This window comes from Ahaetulla prasina, chromosome 1 (assembly GCF_028640845.1).
Source record: "Ahaetulla prasina isolate Xishuangbanna chromosome 1, ASM2864084v1, whole genome shotgun sequence".
NCBI lineage: Eukaryota > Metazoa > Chordata > Lepidosauria > Squamata > Colubridae > Ahaetulla > Ahaetulla prasina.
The window spans coordinates 129,408,406-129,425,537 of record NC_080539.1 but is presented as its reverse complement, the minus strand read 5'-3'; the positions used below and the strand labels follow the sequence as shown (position 1 = coordinate 129,425,537).

The following is a 17,132-nucleotide window of genomic DNA, read 5'->3' as shown; positions in this document are numbered from 1 at the left end:
ATTTTGTGAGAGTTTGCTCTTGCAGTAAAAATAACAGTGGGAGAAGCAGATAATAAATATGTGGCCCAAGTGCATTCTGGGTTTGGCTCAATTAAAATTATAGCCATATTTGTGTCTCTGTATAAATGTTTTGCTGTTTTAATTTTTTCAAAGTCCCACCATTCCCATATCAGAAGAATATTGTAACCAATTAATAAAACATGTTCTTCCTTTTGCTACCGACTTTATAGATTTGCTTTCGAAATATTAAATAAGTTCTGTAACCAGCACTTTTGAGTACTTATACAAGGAACTTTTTTTTACATTATTCTCTCATATCCATTTCTTCTGTAACAGTTCATGCCACAAAAACTGTAGCAGAAGGAAATTCATTAATTGAGACTTTTCTACTTTTGGCCAATACATGCCAATACATGCAGAGTTGGTTTAGAATCAGTTAAGATGTTTATCTTTTCAGTTTAGTTAAGCAAAACTTTTAGAAGTAAATTGAGGATTATATCTATATCTGTATTTGTAACTGCATTTACACATACAAACACGCACACACATACATGAGAGGAGGGAGGGAGGAAGAGAGAGAGAGAGGGAGGGAGGGGGAATCCATGTTTTTTATACATGACTGGATATTATAGTATCATTTAGAACTCAATAATTAAATTAGTATTGCCCAAATCAACTCTCCTTTAAGGCAATAGATAACTGAAATAGATACAAAGATGTCCTGTTACAAACACAAAACAAGCACACAGAAAAATAACAGGTATTATCTCAATTTAAACATGTCTACCTAGTTGTAGTATATTTTATTGATTTAATAACAAATTTCTTTTTCTTTCTTGTAAGCCTGTCTAGAAGCTCAGTGACCTAATCATGACATGCTATAGTAGAGCAGATTAATGTGAAGCAATTTATATTATTGCAGATTTATTCTTATCACTATGCTCATATCGATTCCTATGATGATCGTATTTCTTCCTGTTATATTTCAGTAAAAACTGCTATTATTTATAGATTTTAATCTTAGTTGCTGTAGAATCTATTACTTATAAAGCTCATGGACATCCACATCGATATGGAAGGTATAAAGATCAATACGTGATTCAGGATTCATAAGCAATAATTTAAAGTCATTTCCTATTATTATATTCAAAGTAGCTCAGGTACACTGTCACGGCATAACAATTTTCTAAACTGAGACCGGTACAGTAAAAGCCAACGAATCCACAGTACAGAATGGGAAAGCTCACACAGCCAACTTGCCGTGGCCAACTTGCCACGGGACAGTTCAACAATTCAATTTAATTATTTTAAAAAAATTATAATATTTTAATTTTTGTCATTCACATTTCTTTTTGTCCCTCCTTTGGCATCCTTCCTTTAATGATTCTCTTTCACTATTTCTTCAATATTACTCTAACTCTTGTCCCGTGGCGAGTTGGTTACGTCAAGTTGTCATAGGACCTCCACAACAGGGGTCTCCAACCTTGTCAACTTTAAGCCTGGTGGACTTCAACTCCCAGAATTCCCCAGCCAGCAAAGCAAAGCAAAGCAATGCAAAGCAAAGCTGGCTGGGGGATTCTGGGAGTTGAAGTCCGCCAGGCTTAAAGTTGACAACGTTGGAGACCCCTGCTCCACAATACGTGCTGTATATGCTTGGAAAATTATTCTAGAAAAGTTCATGTGAACATAGCACTCCTGATGGCTTTCAGGCTTTTGTGTGAACCTGAAAAAAGATGTGGCTGCTTTAAGAATTACATTAACTTTTAATGTAAACCATCCTTCCAACAATCATTCAGGCTAGTATGGATACCTGAAAAAAATAGGAGTTATGGTAAAGAGGTAATATGAAGTAAAAATACTTCTACATCATTTTCAAAGAATGCACTGTACGGATACACAGCAATAACTTTTAATTATTTATATACACATATTTATAAATTCCGTGTTTAAAATCAAATGAGAAAGAGATGTATATATAGAGACTTCGTTGAAACGTCACCAAGACACTTCCAATTTTACGTGGGAGAAAACCCGAATAACAAAAGACCTACATATATATATATATATTTGTTTTCTGAGGTTTTCATGGGTGTTTGTATATAGGTCTTTGGTTGTTCGGGTTTTCTCCCGTGTAAAATTGGAAGTGTCTTGGCGACGTTTCAACGAAGTCTCATTCGTCATCTTCAGGCTTCAGCTTCGTGCTTCTGGGAGCAATGTGTGATTGCAGCTGTTTCTTCCTTTTTAACTGCTAGTGGGGGTTTGAACTGATTGGGTGGGAGCTTGGCTGTGCTCTGATTGGAAGGGGGGTTTTTTTTGGTGCTCTGATTGGCTGGGGGTGTGTCCTGTTTGGGTAGGGGTAGGGTAACTGATTGGAGAAGCCATCGAAATAGAAAAACGTCCACACAGCATGAACAAACGAGATGATACCTTCCGCCTACCAGCCATTTGGAAACCCGCCCTTATTGACAAACGAATCCTTAACACGAGGAATGACACCAGACCCACACTCACGAGGTCCACACAGGATGTCACCACCACACATCCACCCAGAAAGCAGACCCAAACCCACACTGATCATGAAGCACGACCAAGGACCAGAAGCCAGACTGCAGCTGCAACATTAGCCATTTCAAACCCTTCCAATCCATACATGCAACAGACTGACACCCACTACGAAGATGTAGCACGACCACAAACACGAAGCCAAACAGCAGCAGTGCAGCTCACCAGCTCAAATCCCCCTGCAACTCAGACTAATCTGAGCACAACCAAGCCCCTACCCAAACAGGACACACCCCCAGCCAATCAGAGCACCAAAAAAAACCCCTTCCAATCAGAGCACAGCCAAGCTCCCACCCAATCAGTTCAAACCCCCACTAGCAGTTAAAAAGGAAGAAACAGCTGCAATCACACATTGCTCCCAGAAGCACGAAGCTGAAGCCTGAAGATGACGAATGAGACTTTGTCGAAACGTCGCCACGACACTTCCAATTTTACACGGGAGAAAACCCGAACAACCAAAGACCTATATATATATATATATATATATATATATATATATATATATATATATATATATATATATATATATATATATATATATATATATATATATATATATATATATATATATATATACATACACACACACACACACACACACACATAAGATGGCGCATCTCTCTATACGAAGAGGTTCATCAGGCAGGGAGTTAAAATGGTTTCAAAGAGAGCAGGCAGCAATAAAATTATTGCTAAATAATCATTGTTACTGCTAAATGATAAAATTACACAAATAATTGTGACGTAGGGAAGGTTATATGATACACTGTTTAAATGCTTCATCGGGGCACACTCACCACTCTCTAAATGTAATGCAGCACTAGTAAAGTCACCACAATAGCAGATGATCAATGATTCCTGGATATGTTGAATCAGAAGGAATGACCAACAGGGAGAGTTGCTTTCATTTCCCAACATCTGTCATCCAAGGCAGCACTCTCATTTTGATCGTTAAGGATGACTTCAAGAAAATGAACATGATAAACTACTCCTCAAACTAAAATCCTACGGCATTTCGGGACCTCTTCACAATTGGATAAATGCCTTCCTGTCAAACAGACAACAAGTAGTCAAAATTGGCAACGCTATATCTAATCCTGTTCCTGTCAAAAGTGGTGTTCCCCAAGGTAGTGTTCTTGGACCAACACTCTTCATACTATACATAAATGATCTTTGCGACCTCATCTCAAGTTATTGTGTTCTCTTTGCTGACAATGTCAAACTATTTAATACCACTGATAATACTTCTACCCTTCAAGAACACCTTGACTTAATTTCCGATTGGTCTAAAACTTGGCAACTCCAAATCTCAACCAGCAAATGCTCAGTCTTACATATTGGAAAAAAGAACCCTAATATCAAGTACAAACTTGATGGACATTACCTAACTGATGACCCCCACCCTGTCAAAGATCTTGGAGTTCTCATATCAAATGACCTTAGTGCCAAAGCTCACTGCAACTACATAGCGAAAAAAGCCCTAAGAGCTGTAAACCTAATTTTACGCAGCTTCTTTTCTAAAAACTCTACACTACTAATTAGAGCATACAAAACATTTGCCAGACCTATTCTTGAATACAGCTCATCCGTCTGGAACCCATACCACATCTCTGACATAAATACAATAGAAAGAGTCCAGAAATATTTTACTAGAAGAGTTCTTTACTCCTCCGAAAACAACAAAATACCTTATACCAACAGACTTGAAATCCTGGGATTAGAAAACTTACAACTCTGTCGACTTCGACATGACCTGTGTTTAACACACAAAATCATCTATTGCAATATCCTTCCTATAAAAGACTACTTCAGCTTCAATCGCAATATTACAAGAGCAAAAAATAGATTCAAGCTAAATGTCAACCGCTTCAAACTTGATTGCAGAAAATATGACTTCTGTAACAGAGTTGTTAATGCTTGGAACTCATTACCTGACTCCATAGTCTCTACTCAAAATCCCAAAATCTTCAACCAAAAACTGTCTACTATTGACCTCACCCCATTTCTAAGAGGGCTATAAGGGGCGTGCATAAGAGCACAAAAGTGCCTACCATTCCTGTCCTATTGTTCCCTTCATCATATCAAATTGATATAGTTGATGCATATTTTTATACATATTAGTATATTTTCTTCAAAATATGTTGTTTTATCTATGACAATTGTTTGTGTATAGTGTTGTGACAAAAATAAATTAAAAAAAAAATTGTAATTATCACCTCACAGAATTCTATACCAATTTGGCCCAAAGGAAGGGAAAAAACCTACTTGAAAAATATGGTCTTACTTCATACAGGTAGTTCTCAACTTAGAACCACAGTCAGTACCAGAATTTCTATTGCTAAAGAAATCGTTGTGAAGTGAGTTGCACCCACTTTTACAACCTTTTCTGCCACAATTGTTAAGCAATTCTCTATAGTTGTTAAGTGAATCACTAAACAATTCATTAAACGAATTGATTTCCCCCAATGACTTTGCTTGTCAGAAGCTATCTGGGAAGGTCACAAATGATGATCACATGATCCCAAGATGCTGCAACAGTTTTTAATACATGCCAATTGCTAAGCACCCAAAATTTGATCATGTGACCCTGGCACAGTGTTGCAATGATCATAAGTGCAAGGATCAGTTATGTCACATTTTTCAGTGCCACTGTAACTTTAAAACGAATGGTTTTATATTTTATATTGAGTACTACCTGTACTCATCTTGGCCCTAATCTAGAAATATATAGAGCACTGGAGCTTTCAAGACACATTTAAAAGGCAGCTGGGGAACGCTAAAAGTTAACCTGGGGACAACTTCAAATCACAATCAACTTCTGGTACCAGTATAAATACAGCCATGCAACTTCCTGATGAAACCAAATATACTGTGATAGAAAAAAAACCCATGCAGATTAGTAATCAGCAAACACAAACATTTCCCGATTTGGTAAATGTATTTATGTCACTTTTGATCTGAGGAATACAAAATCTTAAGGGACGTTTTAGTTTGACTTAGCACACCACCTAAATGGGCCGCTTGTGATTTATATAGCTGCCTATCTCAAATACATAACTCAGTCATGCGTCCCCTCACTTCAGTCAGTACAAACAAGCCAATCATTATATTAAAGAAATAAACATGAATGTGATGTCAAGAAATAATGATGGCCCCAAATCATCGGAGGAATACTTACCGGTAATTTTTTAGGACACTGTCAAGACTCAATAAGCAGACTGAGAGACTGGATTGGGGGCATGTTAGTGCTAAGAATCCTTCTACGTCTCTTGATATGGTACCGCCATAGAGACCAAGAAAATCTGATGAGGCATCTTTACTTTAATCTCTCCCAGGCTGTCTGTCTGTCTTATCACTATCACCAACTGTGAACAAAAAGCTGTATCTGACTTGTTCAGCTGGGAGGGGATTTAAGCAATGATGCTGCAACTTCTCATTTACTAGAAGGAGCTATGGCATCTGGCCCTGTGCGCTATACACTGACATTTGACCTCACTCCTGAAAATGGACCATGAAAGACACAGCTGTCACTTGTCTCAAGGTGGCTATGTTTGGGAAACAAAACTGTAAACCCGGTACAATTTTGTCAGGACACAATTAATCTAGAATACATTAGATAGTTTTAATAGTATTCTGACAAATTGAAAAGAAACCTAGGTTTTTTTTATAACACCCCATTTGTACACATCAATAGTTATATTGCTTTCTCAATATAGGAATGTCTATATCATACCCAACTACTCTTTTCTTAACAATCCATCTCTCGTAACTCTCTCCCATCAACCCTAAACCTTCCCTCACCCAACAATGGGTGCATCTTTAAAACATTATACAATTGATGGAAACTAAGATCACAAAGGCTTTTTTGTTTTAGCTTATTTTTTCATAGCATTTATGGATAGATTTAGAGTGAATCCACTGTTTCTTTCTCCAATTGTCAGTAATCAGGTTGAATTGACATCTTTTCTTAACTCCAAAGTTGTAGCACAAATTAAATAATGGTACAAAATAATCCAATGTTTTTCTTATTTTCCCTGAGAAGCACTCAATTTGAGAATTTAAAACAGCCCACCCTAACACCACAGTTTTTTATAAGCAATATATTTCTTACATGTTCTCTCCAACTTTTCTGGCTCGGCGAACTGGCAGTGGTGGTGGGGCCGTGGGGGGGGGAGGGGAGGGGGGGATGGTTTCGTGCGTGTGAGTTGCTTTCACAAATGTAGCTTTGCGCACATGCATGAACGCATGTGCAATCGCCCACCACTTCCATGGCCCAGTTCCAAACGGGCCAAAGCCCAACACTGGGTCGCAGCCTGTGAGACCCCTGCTCTAAAGACAGTTCAATATGATTTGCAACACTTTGGTAATTGATCACAGTCATGGAAGTCAGGCATTTAGGTTCTCAGTTAAAATCCAGGAAGGCTAATGGGAATGATTAAATTGCCTTGAGTTAGTTAAAAATAATACAACCTGGTAGGGTCCAATTCTGGCCTTCTTTTTCATGTATAAAAGCAAGCATGGGTATATCCACAGGGACTAAGGATTTTCATTCACTGTTTCCATTTTTCAAAGGAGGAACAAGTCTGCAAATTACAGAGCCATCACCTTATTAAGCACCATTAGCAAGATTAATACTATTTTAACATTCATATTGGAAACCAAGGAACTGGTTGGAACAGAAAATCTCCTAGCAGAGGAACAGAGAGTGACTTTAATTGACCAGTATCTCACAGTCAGGCTTCAGAGATTTAATGTCTGCATTGGATTTTTTTTTTCTCCATTCAATCGTGTCCGATTTTCAGAAGACTTGCCGGGAAATTTTTTTTGCAAATCCTTTTTGGCAAGATTTCCTATGGAGCCCAGTTGAGTCCTTTCTGTAAATTCACTCCACTGCAGCGCATCCAGTTTTGTGTTTTTAAGAGCAGTTTCCCATTCTGTCTCAAATACTGGGTGGATTATAGAATACAGCTATCTATAGTCAACCTTTGGCTAAACCTAGATGTTCCTTCCTAGCACTTTTAATACTGAGTGATGACAATAAAAATGGTAAGAAGGAAACAGAAAGACTAGATCACATGCTCTTCAACAACCAATGCCCAGATAAGCAGAGATTAATATCAGGCAAACGATTAAGCAGAAAACAATATCCTAATGAACATGAGAAAACCATACCCCCCCTCAACACTGGCAGGGCAACCTACTGTACATAAAGAGGAAGCAATTCTACATAACGGAAACAACAGAATAAAATGCTTATACTTTTAACAGAAATAACAGAATAACAGAGTGGAAGGGACCTTATAGGTCATCTAGTTCAACCCCCCACCCAAGCAGGAGACCCTACACCATTTCTGACAGATGACAGTCCAGTCTCTTCTTGAAAGCTTCCAGTGATAAAGCTCTCACAACATCTGAAGGCAAGCTGTCCCATTGATTGTTCTGTCAGATTGTCACACTGATATTACCTAGTTGAATAATGAAATATCTGCAAGAAAGCAACCAAGCTCAGAGAGTATCAAGGACTCCACAGTTCTATGAATGACATATATTCTTTTATACTCTAATTATACTTTTTAATTTTATAATAACATATAATTACAAGAAATCCTCATTCCACAACCACAATTGGAACTGGCAATTTGGATATTAAACAAAGCAGTCTTTAAGTGAAACCACAAGTTTGCTTATAGATAGATTTCAGCTTTCCTTTCCTTTACAGATCAAAAATACAAGAATTTTTTCATCACCATATTTACCGCAAACAGCCACTAAATGACGACTGCCTGTATTATGATAAATATAACTCACAGGTACAGATTTAATTTGTATTTCATAATTGGTAGTCTTATAAAGTTTTATATTTTTATTGTTTTGAGTTCCATAGTAACTTCAAACTGACAGAGAACAAAAAACTATTTCACAACTTTATAGTTGACGTCCATAAAATTTACAAGTATAGGTTATTCTTATGGCCATTAATCCTATAGCAAATGTCATAATGTTTTTATTTTATGTTGGTTAAAGATCAAAATATAGTTTACTAATAGATAATAAAAAAAATAATGGTGAATATTATTGATTGCATATTTGAATAGATAATGTCCTAATTTCCTTTCTTCTTCAGTTTCGCTTCTTTTCTGGCAGAGCAAACAGAAATTTCCAGACTCTAAAAGTTTTAACAATAGAAATAGCACTTAGACTTCTATACCACGTCACAGTGCTTTTACAGCCCTCTCTAAGTGATTTACAGAGTCAGCATATTGCCCCCAACAATCTGGGTCCTCATTTTACCCACCTCGGAAGGATGGAGGGCTGAGTCAATCTTGAACCTGGTCAGATTTGAACTGCCAAATTGCAGACAACCGGCAGTCAGCAGAAGTAGGCTGCAGTACTGCACTTTAAGCACTGCGCCACCACGGCTCTCTTTAAATGCTGAAACTCACTTCAGCTGACCCCATCAGAGCAATATCCACTACAAGACTTTTCATGTATTTACTAGAAAGTTGCAAATTACATATAGAATATAATCATGAATGGGAGGCGGAAAAGATTTTGTAACAGAATTGACCATCAGTACAATTCTCCACATGATCCAGAACCAATAAAGGCAGCTTCTGGATCACTCTGACAGCTGTGCACACTTTTCTTCCCAATTTTAAACTCTCCATACATCCTGGCAAATGCTTGAAAGGAATTTATTTTGCTATTTCTTGTTGCTTGCTGTTCTTTTTTACACATTTTTATTTATATCATATTTTTTAATGAAATACCTACGTATCCTATTAAAAAATAAACAGAAAGTGCAGGAAAAAGAAAAAAAGAGAGGGAGACTCTCTTTTGCCTGCGCAAATTAAATTTGGCATAGGGCCGGGTTATTTACAGGACCGCCTACTGCTACCGAATACCTCTCACCGACCCGTGCGCTCTCATAGAGAGGGACTCCTCAGGGTGCCATCAGCGAGGCAATGTCGTCTGGCGACACCCAGGGGAAGGGCCTTCTCTGTGGGGGCTCCCACCCTCTGGAACGAACTACCCCCCGGACTTCGTCAGCTTCCGGACCTTCGGACCTTCCGCCGCGAGCTTAAAACATACTTATTTAATTGTGCAGGACTGAGTTAGATTTTAAATTTATGGGTTTTAAATTGGGTTTTATTTCTATATTTTTAATTATTGGGCTGTTAGAATAAGTTTTTTAATTGTTTTTATATTGTATTTATGTGTTTTTTAAGTGCCTGTAAACCGCCCTGAGTCCTTCGGGAGATAGGGCGGTATATAAATATGATCAAATAAAATAATAAATAATAATAAATAAATTAAATAAAGATACAGATACTCCTCGAAAAATTCCTTTACTGACAGTTCGAAGTTAAAAAGGCACTGAAAAAGTGACTTATGACAGTTTTTCAGACTTACGACCATTGTAGCATCCCCATGGTCACATCATCAAAATTCAGATGCCTGGGAACTGACTCACATTTATGACTGTTGTAGTGTCCTGGCGAGATGTGATCACTTTTTGCGACCTTCTGACAAGCAAAATCAATAGGAAAACCAGATTCACCTTAACAACCGTGTTACTAATTGAACAACTGCAGTGATTCACTTAACAACTATGGCAAGAAAGGTCGTAAATGAAACAAAATTCACTTAACAAATGTCTCATTTAGCAACAAACATTTTGGGCTCAATTGTGGTCATAAGTCAAGACCTAATAGCATGTAGAAAATTATTGGGAAATGAGGAGTTTGAGAAAGTACTGTCTTGTATATCATCCATGTTGATGCACTTTAATTAAATTTCAATTTGCAATTACATTTGCACTCATTTAAAATACTAACCAGCATCAATTTTGGGGGGTTTAGATCAGACAGATCATAGGAATCCATTGCAATACTATGAATCAATGTTGCCGAGCAAACAAGGGATAACTGAATGTTGAAGGAATAAATATTCTATTAATAGCTTTCTACTTTAGGAATATATATGCTTTAGGCATTTATGCTGCACAAACATTTCTTTCAAATCATGTTTAGGTTAAACTCCAGAAGTGGTATATTTACATAATGTTTCTTGATAAACAGTGCTTCCATTTATAGTGGAAGTATTTGTAATCATTCTACTTTTAATCAAAATAGAGATATAACAACTTCTGGCAAAATAATTAGGCACTAGCTATTAAGCAGTCATTTATCTTTCATCTGAAAATCAATGCATCTTTTAATCAGCAGTAGCTATATTCCAGGCAAAAACGGGGTATATTGTTTTTAAAAGCTGTTTGGATGCACACTGTTCAGACATATTTGAAAGTAGAACTGTTAACAGAGCAGTCAATAATGGGCACGCACTTTGAATTAAACTTTGCTACTGATTTAGTGATGATTTTCAGAGCCTTTTTTCCTACAAGTTCAGAAGTTTTATGTAAAAATCGATCATATGTCAGTATGTGAGACTACTTGCAGAGGGAGAATATTATATTTCAAAGTAGGGAGATAGGTGATTCCAAAATGCAATAAATAAAAATAAATTTAAAAAGAATGTTAACTGAGCAGCAGTTTACAATTAAATCCCAGCTTAGCTATGAAAACTGCATTTTTATAATTGAAAACTGTAGTTTTATTTATTTATAAGCCATGGTGGCGCAGTGGTTAAAGTGCCATACAGCAGGCTACTTCTGCTGCCTGTCGGCTGCCTGCAGTTTGGCAGTTCAAATCTGACCAGATTCAAGGTTGACTCAGCCCTCCATCCTTCCGAGATGGGTTAAAATGAGGACCCAGATTGTTGGGGGCAATATGCTGACTCTTTAAACCGCTTAGAGAGGGCTGTAAAGCACTGTAAAGCGATATATAAGTCTAAGTGCTATTGCTATTGCTATTTATATATTAAATTTATTTGCCACAAGGTAACTCTTGATTATTATTTGTTAATATTTGAAGGTGTTATAAGACTCTGTAATTTAATTCAGAATTCTCAACAAAAGCATCGCTCAATGATGGCAGTCAACCTCACTCATCATACCAATGAAGCTCAGCTGAAGGATAGATGATCTGATGCTCAGCATCTTTGGCCAGTCTAGTCAATATCAAGATACAGTGGGAAACATAATTCAAATAGTTGGGTTGCCTATTGCTGCTTAAATAAGTGCCCGTGGATTAGTTCATGGATTAGTTCTCTCAAACTACCCCAGAATAACTAACAAGTGGAAGTGTTTCCCTAATGGTTCTATGTTCAAAAAAATACCTTATGCTTTATATTGAAACAAAAAGGAGGAAACAGACAAAAAGCACCCCTGATAGTTTGAGAATATTTTTCCCAAAAAATTTTATATTGCTAGATTACTGCTAAGTAAAGAGCAATCAAGTCCTACTCAGGCATTTATCTGAAGAGGAGGCATGGAAACAGATGTTATGAATCATATAGATCACACACTAGGCTCACTCCGTATCACCCCAATTTTCAAAGCTTATTTCCCTATTGTTCAATAGAAAGCCATTTATTGAACTTCATATAAGCAAGAAATCTGACAAAACAGTTCTATTGCATGTAGCAATAGCAATAGCACTTAGACTTATGTACAGCTCCATAGTGCTTTACAGCCCTCTCTAAGCAGTTTACAGAGTCAGCATATTGCTCCCAACAATCTGGGTCCTCATTTTACCAACTTCAGAAGGATGAAAGGCTGAGTCAACCTTGAGCCGGTCAGAATCGAACTGGTGGCATTGAGCAGTGAATTAGCCTGCAACACTACTACTACTACTGCACCGCCACGGCTTATATGTAAACCTATAAGTACTACTTATATTCAAGAAAATGTAAACAGAAGTCTACTGCCAACCTCTGTCTCCACAGAGAAAGGTAAATTGTCTGGATTAGTAAACTCTACCCTCTTATTCATATCCTTAAGCCTATACAGGTATAAAGACTGAATTGTGCGTGATTTCTTATTAGACAGTAAAAGAACTTGGTGAAAGATAATGTTTGGATTATTAGCCAAATCGAGGAGGAACAAGAATAATCAGGTGCCTTATTTTTTTTTTTCACTTGCAAGTCATATGAGGACCAAATCCTTACTAAAAGAATGTAGGATCAAAAATAAAGGGTTAAAATTTGCATGGAAGACTGCAAGAAATTATCTCAGCAGTGACCAAGTTCCAAAGCTTCAAGGTTAGCCTTATTCCTTAGCATTTCCATTCAGATCCTAATCTGAACAGTGTTTCCTTCCCATGAGTAGAAGTCAAGGCATCAAGTCTATAACTCTGTGCTTTCACTGAACATTTTGCCATCTTACCCTAGTTTCAGAGGTGGATCTGGTGGATCTGAAGCAAGAAAACTGAATCTGGATTTCTTGTTCCTCTATTATGACTTTTTTGAGCAGGGAATCCCCTGGAGTCTTCAGCTACTGGCACAATTTGTTTCTCCTTGACCTTTAAAGCACACACTACAATCAACAGCAGAATTCTTCTGAAATCTCAAGTTTGGAATTCTTCCTACTATGGTAGAAAGCTTGTTTGATAATATCCTTAAATAACTTTAATGTCTTGTCCTATTTCATTACAGGTCTACAGTTATTCTCAGCAGTTTCGACCAAGATTTGAGTCTCACATCTATCACAGGCTATACATACACAACTAGTTGTTGTGTCTCCTCACTCCCCCTCTTATCTCCTGCCAGACGCTGATAGTGCTGAAGAATGTCCTGGCATGCCTCCAGCCCCCAGCCCTGGCATCATGCCTGGACAGGCCGAACAAACAAACCTCCCTCTGATAGCATGTGCGCCTGAAGCCAGCCACGAGCTGAGATTACCAACAGCTGGAGACGAAACGATGCAATGGATAGACCCACGCTTCCGGAGAATGGAGAGGCGACGTCACCAAAAGGAAGGGAGGGGCAGGCCTGGATAAGTGCTGAGTCATGGAGCCACACCCCATGGCCTATATAAAGGATCTGCTTTCTGGCATTCTCTGAGTCAGGCAAAGTCTAACTTGGATTGCTGAAGTCACTTCCTGGTCTCCTGCCTGCCTTGAGAACTCTGATAGGACTTTGGCAGAGCTGCAGAGGCACGCTTGATACGGACTTCCCCGACCCGGCCGTCAGCAAAGGAGTGGGACACGACACTAGTACAATTGCAGAAGTCAATGAACTGCTTCTGTTTTTCCATAGTATGGCATTTAAGTGTAAAATCACACTGCAGAACAATGTTGTCTGCCATCACGTGATGTAATACAGCCAGTGGTGGGCTGCAGCCGGTTCGGACGAACCAGTAGTTCCGCTGGCACCGCCCACTCACTCCCGCCCTATTCTGCAGGGGTGGTATTCACTTACCTTTGCTACCAGTTTGCAAATGTGATCGCATGCACCACCTCCACATATGCGCAGAGCCTTCCGCGCATGTGGAGAGCATAAAAAACGGGAAGTGGTTACATCCAGGAGGGTGAGCAGAGTCTCCCTCAGCCGCCACTACCAGTTCACCCAATCCAGATAGAACCAGCTGAATACCACCACTGTTATTCTGTCCTATATTTCCTTCTTTCTGGCTCAGCTGATTCGCATGGCACAGCTGATTTCTGCGCATCCGCTGTTCTACTTACTGGGGCTGCCTTAGAAGGTAAGCAGATGAGCTTCAAATTGCTGTATTTTGAATGCTGTGCACAAGCACGTGTTCACAGAACCAGTTGTTAAACTGGTTGCAGCCCACCACTGAATATAGCCATCCCACATCCACCACCAATCAGCAAGATCATGAAAATGGATTGATGGTTGAAAACTAGAAATTATAATACAACTAGTAACATGAATACTAAAGTTCAGAACATTGACCACAAGTCTGAAATACAGTTACCAGCTGTCAAATCCACCTATGCTGTGCTTTGGTGAACTGTGATCTAACACAGGGGTCTCCAACCTTGGCAACTTTTAAGACTTGTGAACTTCAACTCCCAGAATTCCTCAGCCAGCTTTGCTTTGTTCAAGTCCACAAGTCTTAAAGTTGCCAAGGTTGGAGAGCCCTGATCTAAAACATGCAACCCCAAAAGAAAAATATGAATAGGAAGTACAATGATGAATATTTAAAAAACACCATCATTGAACTGGAGAACCAATCTTCCCTAAAACCATACTATACTGAAATCTACACTGAAGACTATTCTTGACTAGCAAGTTTATGGTAAACATTATTATGTTTAATTTGGAACAAAATTTTCTTACAAACATTTGTTTTATAAGTCCTTTAAATGGGAAGGCCTACGTAGTTGCAACAATAATCATTGCAGTACTACAATATCTTATTCTCCACTACACTCAACGTGTAGTGCTCAATGGAACTGCATCTACATGGAGGGAAGTATGCAGTGGGGTATCCCAAGGGTCTTGGGTCTAGTACTCTTCAATATCTTCATCATTGATTTAGATGAGGAGATAGATGGGGAACTCATCAAATTTGCAGATGACACCAAGCTGGCAGGAGTAACCAACACTCCAGAACATAGGCTTAAGATACAGAAGAATCTTGACAAACTTCAGCATTAGGCCCTATCTAACAAAATGAAATTCAGTGGTGAAAAACGTAAGGTTCTACATTTGGGCAAGAAAAATCAAATGCACAGGTATAGTGTAGGTGGTACCTGGCTCAATAATAGTAATTGTGAGAAGGATCTTGGGGTCCTACTGGACAATCATATCAATATGAGCCAGCAGTGTGCTGCAGTTGCCAAAAAAGCCAACACAAGCTGCATTGACAGAGGGATAGAATCAAGATCACATGAAGTGTTAATACCACTTTATAATGCCTTGATAAGACCACACTTGGAATACTGCATCCAGTTTTAGTCACCATGATGTTAAAAAGATGTTGCGACTCTAGAAAGAGTACACAGAGAAAAGCAACAAAGATGATTAGGGGACTGGAGGCTAAAACATATAAATAATGGTTGCTGGAATTGGGTATTTCTAGTTACTGAAAACAAGGACTGGAGGTGACGTGATAGCAGTGTTTCAATAATATCTAAGGGGCTGCCAGAAAGAAAAGGGAGTCAACCTATTCTTCAAAGCACTTAAAAACAGGACAAGAAGCAATGGATGGAAACTAATCAAAGAGAGAAGCAAGCTAGAATTAAGGAGAAATTTCCTGTTACTCTTGCCTACAGAACTTGTGGATGCTCCAACACTGGAAGATTTTAAGAGGAGATTGGACAATCATTTGTCTCAAATGGTATAGGGTTTCCTGCTTAAGGGGTTGGAGTAGAAGACCTTCAAGATCCCTTCCAACTCTGTTATTCTGTTAAATGGGAATTCACATACTCTTAAAGAAAACATACAGTGATGCGTTTGTTTATCTAGGTGGTCCCCATATTTTCTGAACATTTATTTTTTGATCTGCAATTGCAAAAAGCCTGAGAAATACTGTCATAGAATACAAGATGCATCATTCATGGTATGCAGGTACTTTATTCAAATCTGAATTACACCAAGGGTTTTTGCACTATTTCTCCTATTAACAGATATGCTATTCTAATTATTTAAAAATCTGCACCAGTACCGTAGCTGCTATGATTTCGTCCTAACTCTGAATCACAAAGTAATCTTAAATGTGATCTTCCCCATTTTTCTCTGTTCAGGTCTGCAGTCACACATTAGAAGTGAACATAGATGCATGGTATTATATAAGAGAAACAGCCACATTCACTTACCTCATCAGGGGTGACAAGTAAAAATGATCTCCAATACTAAGCAAGGGAAAAAGGTGATTGCAAGAGTTTTTAGTAGTGCGTGATTCATTTAAAAAGCTAAGAGTGGAGGCAGACTTCATAGGCTGCCACAAGTATAATAGAACCTTACAAGTATTGTGATATATAATGATTTTTTAAGACCCAATCACTTTTGTAATATTATTTGTAAGATTCTATTATACTTCTGTCAGCCTATCAGGTCTGCCTCCACTCTTAGCATTTTAAATGAATCATGCACTACTAAAACTCTTGTGGTGTCATACATATGGTTCTCTTTTGTAGATTTCACTAATCAGGGAGCTACAGCTGCATCTAGCTCTTCACCAGAATGCTTGCAATACTGTACTTCCATTGTTCATGAAAAAAAACCCAAGCATTTTTAGAAAATGCACAGACAAATAACTAGCTTGGGGGTTCTCCCTGATTTCGAACTGTCAGCAGAGGCACAGCAGACTTCAATAAGAAGAAACGCCTATGGCTGACAAACCATTTCCAGCCCTACGTGGATAGGGATAGCTAAGCTTCAATAATTGATGCTATAATAAATTCTACACTAAAAAGACTTATGAACATTGACTTGAAAGCCCAGAAATTGCATCCTTTGTAGAACTAGCTTGTTACTTAGAAGAGGGTTGAAAAGGATACATAATACTAGTTCCTGAACTGATGGACTGGCTACCTGTGAGCTACCAAGCCTAAATAAAGGCCTAAGCAGCTTAGGATCCAAAAATATAAAATACTGCCTCTCCCAGTATTAACCAACTAATGAGTTAATATCAAGGGAGACCACAACCTGTGGCCTATTGTTAGCCACAACTGTTAGATGTGGCTCAGAATGTCCTTCTAATA

The 17,132-nt window shown here is 38.2% G+C and overlaps 1 protein-coding gene across 1 annotated transcript in view; it reads right to left on the bottom strand.

The window, feature by feature from the left end:
• The window catches only part of SNAP91 (synaptosome associated protein 91), a 94,683-nt gene that overhangs the window by 59,746 nt on the left and 17,805 nt on the right, over positions 1-17,132 (bottom strand). The gene's annotated exons all lie outside the window — the stretch shown is intronic.